At 27.3% G+C, this 25,431-nt stretch overlaps 2 protein-coding genes across 5 annotated transcripts in view; one reads left to right on the forward strand and one right to left on the reverse strand.

Moving 5' to 3' along the window:
* LOC122502819 (ras-related and estrogen-regulated growth inhibitor) overlaps positions 1–25,431 on the reverse strand; it is a 144,496-nt gene that overhangs the window by 111,765 nt on the left and 7,300 nt on the right. The window contains exons 1-2 of one of the 3 annotated variants that reach the window (XM_043613084.1): positions 2,437–2,551; positions 2,193–2,347 (exon numbers count right to left, since the gene is read on the reverse strand). The exons of 1 other annotated variant lie outside the window; for it this stretch is intronic. The gene's annotated coding sequence lies outside the window, so the exon portion shown is untranslated. Of the gene's footprint in view, positions 1–2,192; positions 2,348–2,436; positions 2,552–24,790; positions 25,173–25,431 lie in introns of those variants that run through there. One more of the 3 variants, XM_043613083.1, reaches the window with a different exon arrangement.
* LOC122502817 (transcription activator MSS11-like) overlaps positions 1–25,431 on the forward strand; it is a 132,471-nt gene that overhangs the window by 71,648 nt on the left and 35,392 nt on the right. The window lies entirely within an intron of this gene.

Raw genomic sequence — 25,431 nt, forward strand, 5'->3', positions numbered from 1 at the left:
TAACCAGATGTGACAAACTCTTGAAAATAAGAAAATTCTTTTAACATTTTATATATTTTGCCTTTAGAGAAGAAATATTTACCATTTACAATAAAATTAACAAATGTAATTTTTTATTTGTTTACAATATAATTGTTATTATTTAGGATTATGGGTATAAAATAGAATAAGAAACAATATTATATTTTAACTTCTGCTTTTATTAAATACGCACTTGGAAAATGCATGTAATCTTTACTCTTTGCCTGATCAATTAAGACTAAAATGGAAATCACAGAACCAGAGAAAACTGACTCACATAAGCCTAATACTTCTGCAATAGTCTTTGTTCAAAAATGGTTTACAAAATTTGATAGCCGTCCGCCGTCCTGTCGTCTCAATATATAAACAGTTTAAAAGAAAAACTTATACGATCTTATATTACATTTCTAAGAAAGAATGATTTTTGATAAATAATTATTTTATAAAAACTAACAGTTATTTTTAAATAAATTGAAATTTTTAGAATAAAACTGCTGATCTAGTTATAAAAATATTTCTAACTTTTTGACAGTCAAAATTTTGAAATAAAATTTAGGATAAAAATATCTTTCATTAACAGACAAATAGCTTGTTTTATTTTATTTTCAATCATTATTTTCATTTAAAAGTCTTTGTATATCCTATATAAATATTACATCTGTAGACCTACATAGAAAGGCCTGCTCATAACTTATCTCGATATTACGTCGACTGTCCTGTATATTTCCTACATATGAATGCAGATGAAGATCCTGCCTAGATTTAAAAATTAAATGCCTACATAGAAAAGCCTATTCAAAACTTACCTCGACATTACGTTAGATGACTTATATCTTTCTTATGTACAAATTCTAATGTAGATCCTACATAAATTTCATGTATATGGGCCTACATAGAAAGACCTACTAAAAACTTACCTCAATACTACGTTGAGTGGCCTATATCTTTCCTATTTACAAATTCTAATGTAGATCCTACATAAATTTCATGTATATGGACCTACATAGAAATAACTACCAATAACTTACCTCAATACTACGTTGGGTAGCCTATATCTTTCCTATGTACAAATACTAATGTAGATCCTACATAAATTTCATGTATATGGGCCTACATAGAAAGTCCTACCAAAAACTTACGTCAATACTACGTTGGGTGGCCTATATCTGTCAGACATAAGAATACCGATGTAGATCCTACATAAATACAACAATTATAGGCCTACATAGAAAGACCTACCCAAATATCACCTCAATACTACGTTGGGCGACCTATATCTGTTAGACATAGAAATGTCGATGTAGATCCTACCTAGATTCAGAAACTGCAGGCCTACATAGATATGTCTGCACAAAACCTATGTCGACACTACATTGTGAGGCCTACATCAATTGACTATAGAAAGGCCTACGTATATCCTACATAGATACTACATCTTATAGGCCTTCATAGGAAAATCTACGTACACTCTACATAGAATGTACATAACTTGGCCTACATAGAAGGCCTATTTTAATCCTACACAAAAACTACGTAGTAAATACATAGGCCGTACTATTTTTTTACTCGGGAACGCACAAAAACTCGTAGCGCAAACTTCAAAAATTTTTTTCTCAAAAACATCAAAAAGCACTTTTTTAAAAATTTAACCACTTGTAACGATTTTTACTACTTGAGAATATAAATAAAAACCGCGACAATAAAAATTACAAAAATATGCAAAATGATGAAATAAAAGATTTTAAATAAATGAATCAAATAACGAAATCACATAAAATATACAAAATAAATGGTAGAAATAAATATACAATCAATTCACATAAAGAAATATAAAATATATTTCTGTCAAATCACAATAAACAAAGGGGGCCTGACATCAGGAATTAAATTACAAAATATACAAAAAAATAAACAGTAAATAAATTGAATACATACACACATATAAATTAAAAATATATAAAGAAAATGTTCACGATAAAATAGAATCACAATAAAATAATAATAAATTAAAAACGAGACAAATAAAATAAGAAATTCACAATTCGCCGCACGACTATTTTCACTCTCTTATTAAATCCGTCAGAAATAATTATAAAAAATCATCTCCTTAACGCATACATTCTCATTTCATTTCATACAGATAAATTTTCTTTGGTATTGGTCAAACTTACTGGAAACTCGTACGAACTCTCAACAGTAGTCCTAACGAGAGAAAGTCCAGGCTTTGTGAGTGGTTCCGACTTCCAAGTTCCAAATTTCAAAGGATTAGATTATTGAGTATCATCTTAATGATCTTCAAAATTCCCAACGGATACAAACGGCCACACTTTATTTTTAAACATAAAAAATAAATATTTTACAAACAAAAAGAATAAACTAAAATTTAAACAATTTGAATTTAAAGAATAAAACTACCTCGGCCGGCACGTGAGAGCGTAGCCATTGTTGAACCGGTGTCGACGAATCGCGAAAATCAATTATTTAATTAATTAATCGCACTTTTCATCGACCCCGCAATTCAATGCTAAACCCCTACTACTGTCCGAATATTAGAGGACACGGAAATTATAATAATTTAAAAGAATACTTGGAAGTCGGACCGGTCACATTTGCCAGGAGCACTTGTATCGCTTCACACTTATTAAGGAATGTTAAAATTTTGAGAAAATAATTTTTTTAGGAAACTCCAGGATGTCCTTAGCATACACGGAAAAACTTTTTTCAAGAGTTATTACGAAACTTATTCAAGAACTCAGGATAAGGAAAAAAATTTAGAACTTTTTTTAGAAAAGTTCAATATTCATTAAAGAATTTTCAGGTGTTTTTCTAATGGCTTGAAAATAATTGTTCTTGACGCTGCGAGTGAATACTTCAGTGACTGCGCGCTGAAAAAGTCCTGAACTATTTAAGAAAGAAGACGTAGAGTAACCAATAGGTATACAGCGCCTGTTAGCTTTAAGCGCTTCAAATATGATCCTAAAGCAATAATATCGTAACGCGTCCACAGCCGAGTGGTATAAGGCGGAGATTTCTTTCTTAAAATTTCGAGGTCTCAAGTTCGACTACTCACGCGGGCAAATTTTTTTCGTTAATTTCACATTTTTCAATTCTTAAACCAGTTCAGGACTTTTTCAAGAAAATTCAACAAGTAGTCCAGAAATTTACTACAGTAATCCCCGAAAAGCTTAAAATAATATTTCTATCTACGGTTTTGTAGCATTTTTTGTTTCTTTTCCATATCCTGAGTTCTTGAATAAGTTTCTAAATAACTCTTGAAAAAAGTTTTTCCTTGTATTTTTTTAACAATAAAAAATTATTGTTTAAACAAATTATTAAAAATTTAATTTTTCTTAACTTTTTTTAATATTATAAAAAATTGATATTTATTTATTTATTTTCAGTTTCTAATTTTTCAAATCTAAATATCTTGCAAAAAAAATTTTTTTTTGCAAAACTGTTTGGCACAGTTATTTAGTACCCCAAATACTACAAAATAACAAACTGTAAGAAAAATCGGTGATCCACAATTTACTTTTCGTATGGAACTGCCCTTGATATAAAAATTTTAATTTGTAGTATCAAATAAATAGTTAGTTGTAGCAAATTCGAATTATTTAAGTCAAATGAATGAAATAATTGGATCTAATAAATATTGCTTTAAATCAATTAGGTCAATTACTTGATTCAGTAATGCATGGATTTTAATTCAAATAAATATTTATTTGCATCAATAAAATAATTTTTTTAAAATAACTAAATATTTATGGGACATTCCGCACGTCAACACGGACAGAGCTCTAAACTAAAATTGCTTTGATAGATTTAAACGTTCTAGGGCTTAAAAGATTTCTACATTCATGTACTTTAAGATGGCGATGGGCGTTTTTTGCAAATTTTCATTTCCGATGTCAATAGAGCTGTCAAAAGTCAAAAGGTCCAAAAATCTCAAAATACTTTTATGATTTAAAAGCAAAAAACGAGGTAAATTATTCTGTAACTCATTCTTTAACAGTTTTTTAAGGTCGCCGAATATAAATCTAAAGTTTTTTTTTTAAAAATCTAAAATGTCGGATCTAATATATCGGACAAAATTAAAATTTTATCAGATTCGATTAAAACTTGTTACTCGGTGGTTTTTAGAATCGCTGATTACGAATCTACACTACCGGTCAAAATTGAGAGACCATCCATTTTCAGATGATTGAAAAACATTTTAAAACATAAAATGTATGGAAACTAAAATATTTTGCTTTTTATTTTTTGAAAGATGATAAAATTTTGAAAAGAACAAAATCTTTTAGAAGTCATTTGGCCAATATTTTATTTAGATATTTTTAAAAAATCGTCATTTTCAATGTCTTACAAAAATTTGAATAACTTTTAAAATAATGAACGCTTTTTTAATGATCTTAAGCTTATTTTAAAGGTCATTTGCTACACTATAAGAATTACTTATAGGCATTAACGTGTAATTTTTTTCTTAGAAAATGCAGGCCGTCATTTAAAAAAATGAGCAGAAAAAAATTTTAGTTTCAATAAATTTTATGTTTTAAAACGATTTTCATTCGACTGAAAATGGGTGGTCTCTCAATTTTGACCGATAGTGTAAAGTCACTTTTTAAAAATTCAAAATGGCGGATTCAATATGAAGAAAAAATTTTCAAATTTATCCTATTCCCTTAAAACGTGTTACTCGGGGGCTTTTGGGGTCGCAGATTATGAATATAAAGTTACTTTGTAGAAATTGAAAATGATGAATCCAATATGGTGGAAAATTTTTTAAATTTGATCAGATTTAATTAAAAAGTGTTACTCGGGGGTTTTTAGCGTATCTGATTACGAATTTGAAGTCACTTTTAAGAAATTCTAGCTTTATACTGTTCTATAATATGTAAACAATTTGTTATTATTACAAACTTTAAGCGAAATGTATCAAAATTGGACATTTTTTCAGTCATATGGGATCCACTATTTTCAATTTTTAAATTGTGATTTCAGATTCGTAATCAGATACCTTAAAAAACCCCCGAGTAACACGTTTTAATTATATCTGATCAAATTAAAAAATTTTTCCAATTTATTGGATCCGCAATTTTTATTTCTAAAAAGTGATTTCATATTTGTAATCTGTGGCCCCATAAGCTTCCGAGTAACACGTTTTAAGAGAATCGGATCAAATTTTAAAATTTTTTCCGCCATTTTGAATTTTTAAAAAGTGACTTCAGATTCGTAATCAGCGACCCTAAAATCCCCCGAGTAGCAAGTTTTAATCGAATCTGTTTAAATTTGAATTTTGTCCGCGATATTGAATCCGCCATTTTGAATTTAAAAAAACTTTAAATTTATATTCGGGGACCCTAAAAACTGTTAAAGAATGAGTTACAAAATAATTTACCCCGTTTTTTGCTTTGAATTCATAAAAGTATTTTGAGATTTTTGGACCTTTTGACTTTTGACAGCTCTATTGGCATTGGAAATGAAAATTTACAAAAAACGCCCATCGGCATCTCAAAGTACATGAATGTAGAAATCTTTTAAGCCCTATAACGTTTAAATCCATCAAAGCAATTTTTGTTTAGAGCTCTGTCCGTGTTGACGTGGAATTTCCCTTATTTATATCAAATATGCAATTATTTTTCATAATTAATTTTTTTAATTTAGACCAATATCTCTTTAATTGCGTCAAATAATTATTTATGTAGTCCTTATACCAAATTTATAATAAATAAATTAATGTTCTTCCATTTGCATACGTAAAAGTTATTGCATACGTAAATTAGCACACTAAAAGAAATTATCTCATTCAAATAATTTTTTTTATCTATATATTTATTTGATTCAAATAACTTGAATTATGCAAATATACGAAACTTTTTTCTTAGAAAATGCAGGTTGGCAAACTTAGACCAAAAGAATTTTAAAAAATTTGAAACAATCTTATAGGGGAGCGTGGGGTAATGGGAGCTTGCTGGTAATGGGAGCTTTTAAATTTCACGTACTTAAAAGCCTTCAAATTCGCTGCAATGTCTAGAAAATCTTCTACAACCTTTGTTTATATCATTCCAAAACAAATGATCACATTCTTGACAAATTTTTAGTAAAGACAAGGGAAAATGTATTTTTTGAGTTTTCGTTGTAAAATGCAAAATATTTCTAAACATCACCATAAGTAGTTCAAATCGTATTATTTAGAATTCTGTTTTTTCATTATATTATAGGTGAATATGTGTGGAAATGTATACTTGTATAAAAATCGAGATAATAATAAAATTTGTTAATGTTTTTATTTTTTTATTCAAATTTTGTCCTGTAAGAATTCTGTGGGGTAATGGGAGAATTAGTGTCAGCCCAAAGAATTTTCGTTACTATGTTACGGCTTTCGTTATTTCTTTGAAAATTGTAAAAGATATCACTTTATGAACAAATTTTTAATTAAAAAATAATTTTTGGTGAAAAAAATGAAAAATTTAATTTTTTTTCAAAAATTTTTTATTTATTTATAATTTAGGAAAAAAATTATTCTAAGTCTAAAGTTTTGGCTTCATTGTAAGTATTAACACTTTTTTCTATTAGAAAACAAAAAATATTCCTAAAAAATAGAAGTTTTTTAAATTTCAAGTGAAAGTTCCCAATACCCCACAAATTGGGTGATAAACATAAAAAAAGAAACATAATTAATAAACTAATTAAACATAATTAAAGATAAATAACGAAATGAGTAGAAAATGATGAAAACAATGTATTATTATAAAGATAAGTTGGTTTTTTTAATAATTTTCCTTAAGGGGCTCCAATTCCCCAATTCCCTTCGCTGTTTGGAAAAATAATCATATGATTGGCCCAAAATGTTCAGCAAAATCTGCTAGATGAATTTTTATGAAACTTAGTATACAAGGGTTTTTGGGGTCGCTGAATATAAATATGACGTCAAAAAAAATTCAAAATGGTGGATCCAATATGTCGGACAAAATTTTTAAATTTTAAACAGATATTATAAACAAAAAAAACAAAGAACAGAAAGTGTAATGTAAAACCTTTGCAGCCTCCACGCGGCACATTCTGGGGTCATGATTCGTTTTATCAGCTAATGCAAAGGATATAGAATAGAGTACAAAATTTGATAAAAATCGGGATGAATTAAAAAAATTACGTCCCTCATTTTGAATTCATAATTTTTTATTTTGAAAGACAAATTTAAATTCAGCGACCCAAAATATCCCTAGATACTGAAATTGATAAAAATCCAAATGAATTTTAAAAATTATGTCCACTATTTTGAATTTTTAAAAATGAAGGTCAAATTTGAATTTAGCGACCCGAAAAACCCCTAGATACTAAAATTAATAAAAATCCAAATGAATTTCAAAAAGTATGTCCGCCAATTTGGATCCTGCATTTTAAAGTTTTAAAAATGATGGTCAAACTCGAATTCAGCGACCTGAAAAACCCTTAGGTACTGAAATTGATAAAAATCCAAATGAATTTCAAAAATGATGTCCGCCATTTTGAATTTTTCAAAATTAAAGTCAAATTCGAATTCACCGACTCCAAAAACCCTTATACACTAAATGTGACTTAAATTAAAAATAAATTTTCATAAATTTTACTTGTTTTTAAATTGTTATATTATTTAAAAATAATAAATAATCATTTATTTATTACTTAATTTAGGATCATTGCAATCAATAGTGTGTTAATAATGATATAAAACAATTTATTTTATAATTTACATAAGAAATTGCATTTATTTTGCGCTAAGAAGTTTACTGCCCAACGGTCGTTAACAGGCAACGGGTTAACAGAAAAATAATTTTTAAAATTCAAACATATTTTTTTACTAAATTTTTAAAAAAAATCTACATCATATCATGTTTTATATTTTTTGAAGGATAGTTTTTTGTACAAAAAAATTATTTCAAATTGAAATTTTTGTGTATAACTTTGCCGACCTGCAATCCCAGTAAACAAAAACTAATTGAAATAAATTAAAAAGAATTCACAAAGAGCTTCAGTAAATCCCGCTTTGTGACAAATACGAATTAGAGCTATGTCTTTAATTTTTTTTAATTCGCCAGCACGAATTCAATGCATGCCTTGGTCATTTCTTTCGAATGCGAATTCGTTTGCACAAATTCAGGCAAATTGAATCGAATTCAATCGAATATACAAAAAGCTTGAATGAATCCCGCTTTCTACCAAAAATCTTAATTCATTTCAATCCGTTTGAATTAGTTTTTTTACTGGGACTTCTAAGAAAAAATTACACGTTAATGTCTACAAGTAATCCCCCATTCTGTAGAAAATAACCTTTAAAGTAAGCTTAAGATCATTAAAAGTGTTCATGTTTTTAGAAGTTATTTAAATTTTTGTAAAACATTGACAATAATGATTTTTTAAAATATCTTACACAGAAATAGAATTGTTAGATCTTAATACTCAATAATCTAATTCTTTTAACTTACATTACAATTCAACACTTCTTATTTTTTTGGAAATTTTGTATTGTAGAAAAATAATTTTTAGATTGTGTATGGATTAAAAAATTCAATTTTGAAGTTCTGAATGTTCTTCGCATGCTTTATAGTGATAGAACACTACTGCACATGCGTTATAGTAATAGAACACTACTGCTCATGCGTAATAATGATAGAACACTTCTGCGCATGCCTGACATTAACAGAACACTACTGCGCATGCGTTATAGTGATAGACCACTGCTGCGTATGCGTTATAGTGATAGAACATTATTGCAAATGCGTAACATTGTCCGAACACTACTGCGCATGCCTGACATTGACAGAACACTACTGCGAATGCGTTATAGTGATAGATCACTACTGCGCATGCGTAACATTGTCCGAACATTACTGCGAATGCGTTATAGTGATAGATCACTACTGCGCATGCGTAATATTGACAGAACATTATTGCGCATGCTTGATACTGATAGAACACTACTGCGCATGTCTAACATTGATAGAACTCTACTGTGCATGTCTGACATTAATAGAATACTACTGCGCATGTCTGACATTGATAGAATACTACTGCGCATGCGTAATATTGACAGAACATTATTGCGCATGCTTGATACTGATAGAACACTACTGCGCATGCCTAACATTGATAGAACACTACTGCGCATGTCTGACATTAATAGAATACTACTGCGCATGTCTGACATTGATAGAATACTACTGCGCATGTGTACCATTGACAGAATACTACTGCGCATGCGTATATGTATGTACAATGAGTATGTATATATACGATACGATGAATAAATGATGAAAGTCGAACGACCGAACGATGAAGTACGGAGTTACACGACCGACGGACGACAAAACGACGACGAATATGTTAATATCAGGGAGTAAGACTAAGGAGACTGAACTAATGCTATGGAAGTGAAACCATTCGTCGCATTGAAACTATACGTAAGACTGAAAATTATGGTTTTCGCGCATGCGCACATGCAATATATTTGTCTCTGTCTTTCTCAGTAACTCAGATGCGACTGAGAAAATCATTATAAGCTACAAGTTGAGAAGGTTATGTTTAATATTTGTGAATGTTGTGCGTTTCAGGAAATATTATTAATAATAACTATTAGTAAATTGAAAAAAAAATTAATTTAATAAATATAAATGTGCATACAAAAATATATACTAAAGAGTGTATATTTTTCAGTGATAAGTAATATATTAATAATATAATGAAATATTTATAAATGTTCAGAATCAATTTTTTTGGTATATAACTACAAAGTGTTTTATTCTTTGTGGAAACAATTGAACAATTCCTAAATAAATAATATTTACGAATTTGTAATTTACTTTAATTATATACTTTATGAATAAACAGCTTTAAATGTCACATAAAAGTTATCAATAAGTTAATTTATTCGTTTGTCGATCATTGTAATATGATGTTTTGCATCCTGGTATGCAACAAACCATAATTTTGAAATTTTATTTTAAGAATCATATGTCAAAACATAACCATAACCTATTGATAAGTTTTTGTTCTCTCACTTGCTTATATTTTACGATATAAAGAGAGAGAGAGCAATATGCGCATGTACTGCGCATGCGCGCGGAGCATAAGTTTTGTCATTCTGCGAGTATAGTTCCCCTACAGAAAAAGGTTTCATTTTTGAGAGACTTCACACAGTCAGTTCAGTCTCCTTAGTCTTACTCCCTGGTTAATATCAAGAAAAGACTAGAGACAGGAGGTAAAACTTCGGTAGTGGGGGTATGGCAATGCTGAGTCGCTCAGCTGATGTATGGTCAGGCGTTTACTTTCAAAAAAGTTTTCGCCGCAGTAGACCAGACGGACTTCTGCGCAATCTAACACACGTAAACACGGGAAAATATATTCTATACAAATACAATATGAAATATAAGTGTTTATATTTTCAAACATCTTACAGTTATTAAAAAAACGTTTTAAAAACAAAAAAATGTGTAAACTGTAGCATGAAAAAAAATGTAAGGAAGTTATTAAAGGTTGTAGTAATCGAAGTATGTGGAGTGAAAATCAATTGGAAAATGTGAAGTCAATTTTAAAAAATTCTAAGTGCGGTTTGCCGCAATAAATAAATAAATAAAATAATTATTATTGATAATAAACTATTTGTGTTAATTCATTTTGACATATTTTTTTTTAATATTTCTGTTGAGTGACACATGCACATATTCTCATTTTTCTATTTGCCGGGTGCTACTTAGGCAATTTCCTTAACGCCTAGTCAATAAGCTAAATGACTAATTGATTTCAGGCAAATAGAAAAATAACCATTTTTCACGATTCATTTAGGTACTTGCCGGCATTTAGCCCAATGCCTAGGCATTAAGCTAAATGCCGGATTTTTCTATTTGCCTACGACATATATAAATATGGCTGACACAGACATATTGAATCCGCCATTTTGAATTTTGAAAAACCGACATCAGATTCGTAATCAGCGACCCCAAAAACCCCAGAGTAACGAATTTCAAGCGAATCCGATGAATTTTTCAAAAACGTGTCCGCCATATTGGATCCGCCATTTAGAATTTTTGAAATCAGACCTCAAATTCGTAATCAGCGACCCCAAAAACCCCCGAGTAACGAATTTCAAGCGAATCTGATGAGCTTTTCAAAAATGTGTCCGCCATATTGGTTTTTTTGAGGTTATGTCAAAATCCTGATCTGATGGGGTTAAATGGACCTCGGATTCGGATTCAGCGACCCAAAAAACATAAAGTCTACATAGTAAGACCCCCAGATCAGAGCTTTTTTTTGTGTGGCTGTGTAATTTTTTCAAATAACTATTATGTAACTGTGTGATATATTCATTACATCACAGAGTAATAATTTTTGTCTTATTACATTGTTCTCTAATTGTTACATAACTGATACGAAACTGTGTGACATAATAAATACATAATTTTGTTATAATTAATAAAGTAGGTCACATTATTACATCACACTGTGACAATATTATTATGTAACTATTATAATATATTGAAATATTAACACTGTTAGTGGAACGTAATATAAAGTAACATAGTTTCATAACACACGTATTATACAACAATGTGATACATTCTTTTAAACTGCACTTAAATTAATAATAGGCAAAATGTGTTTTTTACATAGGCAATTTTTTCCTAAAAACAAAAGCAATACACGCAAAGCAATTGTTTCTTTTTAAAAAGCAATTTTTGCTTTAGTTCCTAAGGTTAAAATAACAAGGCAAATTTTAATTTGAATATTTAGAGAATACTGTATGAAATAATAAATTTATTTATTCCAATATTCACAAACTTATCCAATGAAGAGATTAAACCTTATATACAGAACAAGAAGACTAGAGACAGGAGGTAAAACTTCGGTAGTGGGGGTATGGCAATGCTGAGTCGCTCAGCTGATGTATGGTCAGGCGTTTACTTTCAAAAAAAGTTTTCGCCGCAATAGACCAGACGGACTTGTGCGCAATTTAACACACGTAAACACGGGAAAATATATTCTATACAAATACAATATGAAATATAAGTGTTTATATTTTCAAACATCTTACAGTTATTAAAAAAACGTTTTAAAAACAAAAGAATGTGTAAACTGTAGCATGAAGTGTATTAAAAGTTAACAAAAAGTAATTGTCATAGTGTTGTGTTTATCTTTCTTCTTGTTACAACTTTTCACACAGCACGTTTTCGGAATTTTTAACTATTTGAATAACACTTAATTTAATAATCACTCACATTATTTCTATATATCCGTTATGACACACATTGTCAATTGTGTCTCGATTGCACTGATTGCACTTTAAAGTTAACCTCAAATTAAAATCATATCATACACATATGTAAAACATATGGTATACAAGAATTTGAATGTGTGAGTGATGTGCAGAAGCACCGCGCCGGCGACTTTTCGAAACGAAAAACGCCTGGTTAAAGAAAGGTTCTTGACTCATCCCCACTACCGAAGTTTCACCTCCTGTCTCTAGCCTTCTTGATACAGAATAATATTATATAAATATTCATTTTTACTATCGTGAATATAATGATGATGTATTTTTATAGTTTATTATTTAAAAATTAAAAATTTATATTTTACATTTTTATTAATTATGTGTGACGCGATTTGTAGAAAGGGAACTTAGAAGCAAAAAATTGTAGGCTATGTTTGCAATTTTTAAAATGAAAATACAAAAAAGTAACAACTGTCAATATAAATGATTGATATTTTAAGTCTTTATTACAACTAAAATATTTAAAAACAAATTATTTAAACAGCAAACATGTTCTGTAACTGTTACGTAACATTTCTGTAGTAATAAGAGCTAAATTACGTAACTGTTATGTAACATAAAAGTAACAATGTTCTGTAACTGTCGTTACAAAATTGTTACGTAAAATTGTAGTCTCTCTGTTACGTAATAAAATTATGTAATTGTTACATAACTGTTATGTAACATGAAACACTATTTTATAATTATTGTTGACGAATAAATATTTTTTGATTATAAATCTAGTTTAAATGTTTAAGTTTATTAATTTACAATAAATTATTATTAATAATTATTATCAGTATTATTTATTATAATTTATTATTAATGTCCAAAACTTTTAAAGAAGTACGTAAAAGTAAAGTGGGGTGAAGAAGCCGACTTTTGGAACATTTTACGATATTTAATATAATATCACTAACTTTTAATTTTATTTAAAATTTTTTAACATACTCTGAAAAGTTTGTCTATTAATAATTTAAAAACTATCCTAATTTTTTTTGTAAAAAGTTGTCAGAAATTAATAAAGAAAAATTTTAATTTGAACAAATTTATTTAAAATTAATTTAAAGTTTATAACTCTCAAATTTTATGTGAAGAAAAATGGAATTTTCAGAATAAAATAAAAATTTGTAATCCCGATTAGTATAATTGTAATAAATATGATTATCGTTTCTTTTTGTTACTCACATGTGTGTAGCATTGTTATGTAAATGCTACAAAATTGTTACTTATATGTGTGTAACATTGTTACGTAAATGTTACAGAATTGTTACAGAACACTGTAACTAAAGTGTGGTAGATATTTTTATTAACACGTTAATCGTATATTACAAATAAAAAGATCACAAGTTTGTCTTTGTTACGTAATAATAGTTTAAATGCGTTGCATCGGGTCGTCAAGGGCGGGGGGTCGTGAGTTCGATCCCACATGCGAGCGGATATTTTTCATTCTAAGCGTTATATAAAATAATAAAATTACTATTTAATCTGTATATAAGTGTTGTGAAATGAGAATAAAATAAACTTGTGAACATGTTTATAAATAATATTAAAGATCTGTAAAAAATCAAGTTTAAAAAATGTACTAATTAGTAAATTAGTTTTTTACTAAAATTATTTTTGGATATTACTATGTCAAATGGCATTTGTTATTATTTATTGAATAAAAATAATAACAATAATTTTCACGTAGGTCATAATAGTGATGTTACAATTATATAACAAGCTCATTAAATTATGTAACAGAATCTCATAATTAGGTAAAACCATTTTATTTCGCCTAATGTATTTTTGACCTTTATAAAAAATTTCAATACTCAGGGAAAATATTCTTACATGTTCTGGGATGACGAAATGAACAATGATTTGTAAAAAATAATTACATTTCGTATAAAAAAAGATGTTATAAATTGAGAGTACATGAAAAAAGGTTACATTAACAGACATTACAAAATATTTAAAAAAGGAGTAATCACTTTAAGAAATATAAAAAAGCGATTGATATTTATTTTTAAAGACTGAACTTGTGTTTTGAACTTGATAAAAGTATCAAATAATTTATAATAAACTGTATAAAATATGTTATTTAAGTTTCTGTATGAAATGTCAAATATCGATCATATTTAACAATTTTTTTTGGCAAAGTAATTTAATTTTAGTAAATCAGAATTATTTAAATAATAAGTATTTTAAATACACTTTAATATTATTTAAATACTTTTTTGATTATCAACTGAGAAATATAACAAAATTTACCTTAAAAATTAACCATTCTTCATTTTCTCCGGATTTTGAATGTTTGTAACTTCGTTGGAGAAAAACCGATTTATGTGAAATTTTTGGAGCATGTAGATTGAAGCAATATCTTCCTACTCCTAAAATTTCGCGATGGGTTTTGCACTAGTCTTCAAAAGAAATTGATTTAAAAAAGTGTTAATTTTGAAGGTTATTGACAAGTATTATAGCTGACTTGAAGTTGGTTTGTTTTAAACTGACTTTAAAAAAATCGTTTTATTTTGAATTTGACTTTTATCGCAAGTAGCAAATCAACTTCAAGTTAGTTATAATACTTGTCTGTAACCTTCAAAGTAAACAATTTTTTTAAATCAATTTCTTTTGAAGACTAGTGCAAAACCCATCGCGAAATTTTAGCAGTAGGAAAATATTGCTTCAATCTACATGCTCCAAAAATTTGACATAAATCGGTTTTTCTCCAACGAAGTTACAAACATTCAAAATCCCGAGAAAATGAAGAATAGTTAATTTTTAAGGTAAATTTTGTTATATTTCTCAGTTGATAATCAAAAAAGTATTTAAATAATATTAAAGTGTATTTAAAATACTTATTATTTAAATAATTCTGATTTACTAAAATTAAATTACTTTGCCAAAAAAAATTGTTAAATATGATCGATATTTGACATTTCATACAGAAACTTAAATAACATATTTTACAGTTTATTATAAATTATTTGATACTTTTATCAAGTTCAAAACACAAATTCAGTCTTTAAAAATAAATATCAATCGCTTTTTTTATATTTCTTAAAGTGATTACTCCTTTTTTAAATATTTTGTAATGTCTGTTAATGTAACCTTTTTTCATGTACTCTCAATTTATAACATCTTTTTTTATACGAAATGTAATTATTTTTTACAAATCATTGTTCATTTCGTCATCCCAGAACATCTATCTATATTAATAAAATCAGACTTTTGTCTGTACATTGCACGAAATTAATTTTTAATAGCATAATTTATTTATTTGAACAACGGAGAATCCAAAAATGGTAAAAGAAAATTTCCTGTCTGTATGTATGTATGTATGTATGTATGTATGTATGTATGTCCGCAAAATTTTGTTCGCGTATAACTTGAAAACGTCTTGACCGATTGAAGTAAAATTTGGCAATCTTTTAGATATTGGTCTAACTTAAAATATTAGCTATATTTGATGAAAAAATATTGAGCTAAACAAAGTTATGAATTTTTCAAAAAATTCAAAAAAAATTTTTTTTTTAATTTTTGCAGATTGGCATACATTTTTTAATTTATTAATAATTCAAATGATTATAAAGATATATAACAATAAATTGAATTAAAAAATAATATTAATATGAAAAAAAATTATAAATTTTCCAAACCCAGTAAACGAAAACTAATTGAAATGAATTAAAAAGAATTCACAAAGAGCTTTCGTGAATCCCGCTTTGTGACAAATACGAACTGGAGCCATGATGCAATTTTCCTGAATTCGTGAAACTGTATTGAACTTCCGAACCTTCTATCCGTACCAATTCACTGGACAAGTTTTGAGCCTTTAATTTTTTTCAATTCGTTAGCACGAATTCAATGCATTCCTTGGCCATTTCTTTCAAATGCGAATTCGTTTGGACAAATTGGTACATATTGAATTAAATTCAATTGAATATACAAAGAGCTTGAGTGAATCCCGCTTTGTGACAAATACGAATTGGAGCCTACCAAAAATGTTAATTCGTTTCAATTCATTTGAATTAGTTTTTTTTTACTGGGAAAAATTCGAAATTTTTTTTTTTAATTTTGACAGATTGCTGTAAATTAATCAGTTATAACTTTTATAAGATATATATAAACAATAAATTTACAGATTTTAAACATATTAATTAGAACGGGAGGTATTCAATTTTTTCAAAAAATTAAAAAAATTGAAAATTTCCAAATTTTATATTTTTTATTGTATATCTTTTAAACTTTCAGTAATTAAATATTACATGTTATTTTGTCATATTTTAGCATAATTTTGAAAAAAATACTGTCCTGTAACTATAAGATGGAAGTATAAAAAACTTCAAAATAATGGAATTTAGAATTATTTGTTTATCCAATTAATCAACAATTTTCAATTGCAAAAATTTCGAAAATATTAAAAATGGAGATTTTTTATGATAAAATTGATATTGCAGAAATTCAAGAATACCTCTGTGATAAGATACTTGCATTATGCTACTGGGAAAAAACTTAAAAAGTAAAAAGTTTTGTTATTTTAATTCTTGATTTAACTTTTAGGGATGTTTTGAGCATTGTAAAGGCAAAAGTTAAACAAGGTGTCTATTATTATTTTTGTTTAACAAACTATCCGGTTTTTCCCAGCTTTGTCCAAATTTTTACAGGTGTATCTTTTCTCATCAAATATAAATTTTCTTGAGAAGAATTAACATTAAATAAATCTACAAGTGGCTACAAAAATTCACTTATTTTATGAAAATACTCTTCGACGGGTTTTTGTCTTTACTAATACTTTTAACAGGGGTTCTACCAACTGGAAAAATGGGAAATATGCAGGAATTTAATTTAATCGGGAAAAACTGTGAATTCAGCCTGCAATATAGGTCTTATTTTAGATTTTAGCAATTATGATACAATTAATTGTGGATGGAAATTTTGTTTGGATATTTAAAAAGTAGTTATGTTGTAAATTTTGTTTATTATAAATCCATAATTTATTATACTCCCAGCTGATACAATTAGTTCGAATTTGACTTCATTGTAACTCCAAAAACTGGTGGAAATTTGGGATTAACTTATAATACAATAATTAAATTTCTACAAATAATTGACAAACATTGTTTTCTGCATTTTAATTAATTAAAAATAAATTATTTGATGATAAAAAGTCAATCACTGATTTAAAATAGTAATATTTATCTAATGAAATAGTTAATGGTAGCTAATTATTATTTTTTCCGGTCAAATTAAATTCTCCGCTATTTCCCATTTTTCGAGACTGGTAGACACACGCTATTTAATGTATTAGAAGAAACTAAAACCCGTCGAAGACGGGTACGACAGCTAGTGTAAGAATATTTTCCCTGAGTATTGGAATTTTTTATAAAGGTCAAAAATACATTAGGCGAAATAAAATGGTTTGACCCAATTGTGATATAATAATAAGTCACAACGTGATATAAGTGTGATACAACAATTATGTAACATATTTACATAACTGTGATATAATAATAAGTCACAACGTGATATAAGTGTGATATAACAATTATGTATCAAATTCTTCTAATTATGTAACATACTTACATAACTGTGATATAATAATTAAATATCACGCTGCAACATAATTGTTATATCACCCTTCTTGTAACAATTATGTAACTGTGACCCTCATGTTACGACATTTCATGTCACATGTTCCTATCATGTTATATCACGTGTGATATTCTGTGACATAACTGTTATGTAACTGTTATGTAACAATGTTTGCTGGGTAGTACCGCGTGTAAAGCCTTTTATATCCCTCCCCCTCTTGTGCTTTAGTCTGTATTAAGTATTAACTATTTTAATTTAATATTTGATGATAAATTTTCTGAAAGAATCATTACTAAGATCAATTTAATTTTAAAGTAATTTATTTCTATTAAAAGAGTTAATTTTTTTGTACCTAAAGATATTATGTAAATCATGTAACTTGTAACCACATTTACTTTTATTAGAATAATCAGTGTTTTGAAGTATTTTAATTAAATAATTCTGTAGTGGTTTTGCTTTGCTAAATTTTAAACATTCTTTAAAATAACTGTGATTAATAACCATTTATAATCTAAAGTACTTTATTGTAAGGAAAATAATTTGGACGTTCTAACCTATAAATGATAACACATGTATATGTGATCTATAAGAAAAATTATTTAAAAATATTGCGATTTCTATATATTTTATTGTAACTCTTGAATTAAAATTTTTTCTCAAGTGTAAAGCACAAAACAGTTTAAAAATCAGAAGTTGTCCATTGTTGTAGTAATTAGAATATGCTAATGATAAAAATAAGCATCATGACAAAGCAAAACCACTTGAGATTAATAGTATACACATATTACATATAGATGAATAGAAACTAAACCACTGATTTCTAATTTAAATATAATAACACATGTTACAAATATTAAAACTTTTGTATTGCATCCTAAAAGTCAGCTTTTCAACAAAAAATAATTGCAACATGTGCACTGGAGGCATATGTCATTGACAACTGAAAAGTAAATTAGGTTATGTTCGCATTACCACGCAGAGTACGGTGTACCGGTATGGTAATTGTATCGTACGAATATGTTGTATTTTCATAAATGACAGTACAACGTAATGGTATTATACTAGCCTCATACTTTTATGGAGTTCTTTTATTTAACAATTTCAGTCGTACGACATACCGTCGTTATACTGGTACCGTACCAATACGTATAATATACTTAATTATTTTGTGCTTGTATACAATACGAGAATAATCTCAGTACGCCGTACTGGAAAATGACGATCAGTACGCTTGGCTATCTGGGTATATATATTGTATATACAACATAGGTATAAACTTTTTTAATAATTTTGTAAAACATTATGTGTATGAATATAAATATTACAAATAATTCTAGCAGTATTTAATTAAATTAAGATTATTTCTGATATTTATTTTTGTTAGTATATCGTTTATTTACAACTCAATTTTTGTGGACTCTATAATGTATTAAAACTATTATTTAATATGCTGTAACAACACTTAATGTCCTTTTTAATTACATATTACGTTGAATCTAGTATAATCTAATAATATCTATTAAAATATAATAGTTCAAAATATCACAATTGTCAAAAATTGTTTAAAATAAAATTTTTTCCAGTTTTTAAACAATAACATTGACATCTAAAAACGTTTTAAAAATTTTATAATGTTTAAAATAAAAACATTTCTTTTAACACAGATATTAATCTTAATTTAATTAAATACTGCTAGAGTTATTTGTAGTATTTATATTCATACACATAATGTTTTACAAAATTATTAAAAGTTTATACCTATGTTGTATATATAGTATGTAATAGTTAATAAATAATTCAATGCAAATATTACACACATATATGTATTTATACCCACATAGCACAATCATTTTCTGCAAATTTGCGGCAAGTTTTCAAAGCCAAATTCGAAAACTTGCCTGGCAAATTTGCAGCAAACTTGCGGTAAATACCAAAACGTCCGTTTAGTGGCAAGTTTGCAGAGCAAATTTGCAGAAAATTTGCATGGCAAAGTAAATGTTAAATGCATGCGCAGTAGTTTTCTATGACATCTAGAGCTGCGCACTACATTTATGTCACCTTCCCTGCTAGGGAAGGCAACGTTTATCAAAATACTTACATTTTGAATACAAAAAGATTTTTTTTGAAATTTTTAGGTTTTTTGAAAGTTTGCTGCAAATTTTCCTCAAGTTTACTACAAAATTATCTGCAAGTTTGACACGCAAGTTTTCTGCAAATTTGCTCTGCAAACTTGCCACCAAACGGACATTTTGGTATTTACCGCAAGTTTGCTGCAAATTTGCCAGGCAAGTTTTCAAATTTGGCTTTGAAAACTTGCCGCAAATTTGCAGAAAATTATTGTGCTATGTGGGTATATAAATAAAACTTTACCGTGCAACTAACCTTAAAATCTGTGCGGTAGGGATCGTTGGCGGCGCGAGAATTTTTCTTAAAACTATTGTATTTCTGTAAATATAAAACTAATCTTTCTGAAATTTTACAGAAACTTCTTTACTTCTTAATAAACAAATGTCTCACTGGAAGTTGTTTGAATTTTAAAGTTCCCCGCATACTTTTTGCAGCCAAAGATAAGAAAAAATTATTTTTGACCGGTCAGTATTAACAATTAAAAATCAATAAACAATTAATTGCTTTTAACATTTTCGTGATATTGTCGTCTTCTATAGGTCCAAATGCATTTGTATACCAAAAATCAAAAGAATTCATTTATTATTGTCGGAGATACGACGATTTATATTTTAAAATTCAATGAAATTTGACAATGAAAATTAATCACATTTTTTCCATTACCATATAAAAATATTAATTATTCAAAGAAATTTCAAAGGAAAAAAAGATGCGCATTTCTATTTCCTATGAAATGGCAGTTTTTAAAATTCAAAATTTTGAATTTTCATTTTTTAGACTTTACGGTACCTTTGACTGACTTTAAAGCGGCTCGCCGAGCGTACGTCCCCTTGTTGTATCCAAGCACTCAATTCTTTTCAAAAATTTTAATAAAATTCTTTACGAGACAAATGGAAAATGAAAATTTTAAATAATATTTAAATTATCGTTTGATGCAATGAGTATGAAAAAAATTTTCGTTTGATAGTGAAAGTACTTAGAATTTATTTTTTACAGTAATTTATTAATTGAAGATCCAATAATGATTCATTAGGAACTTTTTTGTATTTCTTTTTGTATCTTAATAGTTTTTTTGTTTTTCTCACTTTTTAACTTTTTAAGACTCTTTTTTGCTTAATGTTTTTCTTGATATTTTTTATTCATAATTATTTTTTATAATTTAAAAAACCAGAAAATATTTTGAAATCAAACAATTTTAACACAAAGGAAAAGTAAAAACTATACACAGAAAAAAATGCGAATGGTAAAAACAACCACATTTGTGTAGTTAGAAAAAAAGTAGTTAAAACTACCATATTCAGCAGCATTTTAACTACACTTCCTCAGTTAGTGGAACCAAAAAGAAGTAGCTGGTTTTATGTAGTTAAAATAACTACTTTACTTAGTTGAAATAACTAACAGATGCTTGTAAATGGCTCAACTATAGTGTAGTAGTAAAAACTATTATTAAAAATAGTTAATTTTACTATTGTGGTAGCAAAAATAACTATTTTGTATTAGTTGCAAACAAAATGAGACTTACTGTTTTTATATAGTAAATACAACCTCTGAAAGTTGTTACTTTTATGATTTATGTAGTTAAAACAACTATTTCTTACTATAGTTGCAGAGAAAGAAAGAAATTTACTGTTTTCATATAGTAAAATCAATTATTGAAAATAGTTATTTTTACTATTTATGCAGTTGAAAAGATCATTTTTTTCTACAGAGAAAAAACGTGAGTGGTAAAAGCATCCACATATGTGCAGTTAAAAAAATATAGTTAAAACTACCATATTCAGCAGCATTTTAACTAAACTTCCATAGTTAGTGGAACTAAAATTGAATAGTAGGTTTTATGTATAGTTAAAATTACTACTACACGTTATGATTGTGAATAACTCAACAATAGTGCAGTAGTTAAAAGTACTGTTAAAAATAGTTATTTTCGGAATTTCTGTAGTAGAAATATCCATTTCTTGCTATTTGCAAAATAAATTAAAATTTACTGTTGCAAAGAGTAAAAACAACCGCTGGAATTTGTTATTTTTGTGTTTAATGTAGTTAAAAGAACCAATTCTTACTAGCTTTTAATAATTTATCTCTATGGTGGTAAGAAACATTTATTTTTATAACTACAAAAGTCATAAAAGTAACAATTTTTATGTTATTTTTACTATATGAAAATAGTAAGTTTAATTTTTTTATAACTAGTAAAAAGTGGATAATTTTACTACAAAAATTCTGAAAATAACTATTTTCAACAGTACTTTTAAGTACTGCACTATCGTTGAGTCATTTAAAATCATATGCTGGCTACGTTTCAACTAAGTCCTTGAGCTTAAAAAATTAGTTACTGCAACTAAACGGAGTAGTTATTATGACTGAATCTAAGAAGAACGTCCTCAAGTACAATGCGAGTCATCGTAGCGTGCGAGCGTGGTTAGGTGGTTAGGTTATCGGTTTGCGAATGTTAGGGTCGTGCGTTCAATCCCCGGCGTTTGGGGATTTTTCTCTGTTAGGTGTATAAGAATTTAATATATAAATTATATATGAACAAAAATAGGTAAGAGAAAATATAAAAAAATGGACCTCAATAATAATAAAAAACAAATAAATAATTTCATTTTACTACTTTAAATAGTTAATTTAACTATTTTTTACAGTTGTTACAACTACAATTTGTTACGGGCGCCTATAGGAACTATGAAAATTTAGTTACTGCAACTAAATGAAGCAGTTAGTATGACTAACAACAAATAGTTAAGATAACTGTTTTAGTAGTTAAATTTACTGTAAAAATGGTATTTATTACTACATTTTACAGTTAGACTAACTATTCTGTCATAGTTCATTTTACTAAATAATGTTACGGGCGCCTATAGGAACTACAGGAAATAGTAAAAAAGTAGTCAAATTTACCATATTTTTTTTGTGTGTACAATGAAAAGTAAAATTAATTTCTGTTTCTATACAAAATGTTATGGAATTTCCTAATTCTAATCTTTCTTGGGAAGAAATTGAATATTTTTAATGACTGTTTTTAATTATTAATAATTATAATTATTATTAATTATTAATATATTTTATTATTATTTTATTATTATTTTTATTATTATATTTTTATTTATTATTTTTTTTATTTACTTTTTATTACACAGGAAAAAAAAGTCTGACTCCGTTTACACCTTAAATTCAGCCTCAAAAAGAGGCTGAAAGTAAAACTTTTTTTTAGTGTGTATATTTTTTATTTTATTTATTTTATTTTTTTATTAATTTTTATTTATTATTTATTTATTATTATTATTTAGTATTATTTTATTATTTATTATTAATTATTATTATTATTATAATTATTATTATTTTAATTATCTAATTTATGAAAAGAATTTGGTAATAATAATTTATAAGAACAATGTCTGATAATAATTTATAACAATTTATAATAATAATTTACAATAATAAATTAAATAGGTAATAATAATAAATAAAAAACAAAATTTGTTCTAATCGATAAATCAGGCGAAAATATTATTATTATCATAATTGGCTAGACAATTCGCACATTATAATTTGATTCTTACAATAATGTAAACAGGAAGTTAAAAGATTGAAGACACTGTAATTAGAGCTCAACTCCTCACTCTAATTCCTATCGCGTGAGAATCAATTCTTTTTGTCTATTGTCAGCTTCCTTCTTGGTTACTAATTATTTAAATGTAAACACCAATTAATGGGATCAATTTTAACACATACAAGCACTAAATACAATGATTTCTTTAATTATCGATACAATAAACAAACATTAAAAGATCAAGACTTTATAAAGATTGTAAGAAAATGCTGCGGATTTTTCGAAAAAAAAATTCGATAACAATTATTTCATTTGATATTTTCATTTTCATTTATTTTCATTTGATAATATTTTAAAATTTATTTTAGAGAAAATTTGCTGTCAATGAAGAATTTTAATTGTCTGCTAATTAACATTAATCAATCTTCTTTGGTTATAAATAGCTGTTTGCATATACTTTCCAAGAATCTTTTGTTTTACGAAGCATTATTTATCATGTTTATCGAAAATAGATAATTTATTTATTCAAAGGGTCCTATATACGGATAAAGGAAATAACAAAGGAATTTTGTCGCGAAGACAACGTTCTCTAAAGAGTTTTAAAGCAATGGTGTAGTTTTAACTCTCCCATCTATTGTGCTGCCTCTTTCGATTGATTGCCATCGAACAAACATTGCTTTGCTTTTATTGAAATTTCATGTTCTTCAGTAGATTTACTTTTGCATTCAAATGCAACAAAGTTGCAAGGTAATCGATCAAATCTTGATATTTTAAACGTTTCGTTATGCAACACAAACATTTTCTCCAATCTATTTATCTTGTAACTGTAATATTTTAATTTCGTTCATTTATTCCAAAAATTCATTGAATTTACAATGAATTGATTTTTGTGGGATTTTTATAGAATTGAATTTATACCAAGTGAAATTTTCAATTAAGTGAATTTTTACTTCACTGAACTTTTATTCGAATTTTCAGCAAAATTCTAATTTTATTTAATCCAATTAATTATAATTAATTTGGATTAAATGGAAATTTTTCGTCTGTAAAAATGCAATTTTTCAAATTGAAGTGCTTGAAATTCCATTAGGAAGCAAACTGTCTCTCATGAGAAATTGTGAGGGAAATTGTTTTGATTTCGAGATCGTTGCCATTTTATATCAGAAGAGAATCGTGATCATCAGTCTCGTATAAACATCAGGTATCTTTAACGATAGGTGAGTCATTACCTCTTGGGAGAAAAGAAGAACAGATCTTCGTTGTTTAGAAAATGCAGTAGCTTCTCTTTAATATCAACGTGAAATCGAACGATGGTTTTATACGTACGCACAATCACAAATTCACTTTCGCGAAATGCATGGTGCACGATTATATTCGTCATGTATCACTTGATATAAGCTTCGTCTCTTTTCACATTCAATATTATACCTTGATACGCGATTAATGTCCAGATTTCTATGATTTTCTGTTGTGTACATTTTTTTTCACACTTCGAAAATAATTTCTTTGCACTTATCACTTTCTTGTTTCTTTTTTCCTTCTCTCTCTTTTTTGTCGTGTGGTGCTCAGATTGAAAGACAGCGATTGATTGGATGTACGATTTCAGTGATGCTTTGATAGGAAAGTAAATTTGTATTTTAATGAGAAAAGCTGTTTGAAATTGAAATTCTCTATGGATTGGAAATTTTTTTTTATTTGTATAAAGAAAATTCCCAAGTGAACGTGGAATAATTTTTAAAAATAAGTTCATATTCACGAAAAATTTCACAAAAATAATATTAAAAATATTTAAATTCTTAATGAAGAGTTTTAGGTATCAAAATTTTTGAAAATAATTGAATTTCTGCTCAGATTCTTATAATTAACATTT

The sequence above is a fragment of the Leptopilina heterotoma genome, unplaced genomic scaffold (genome assembly GCF_015476425.1).
Source record: "Leptopilina heterotoma isolate Lh14 unplaced genomic scaffold, ASM1547642v1 Lhet_239, whole genome shotgun sequence".
NCBI classification, from domain to species: Eukaryota; Metazoa; Arthropoda; class Insecta; order Hymenoptera; family Figitidae; genus Leptopilina; species Leptopilina heterotoma.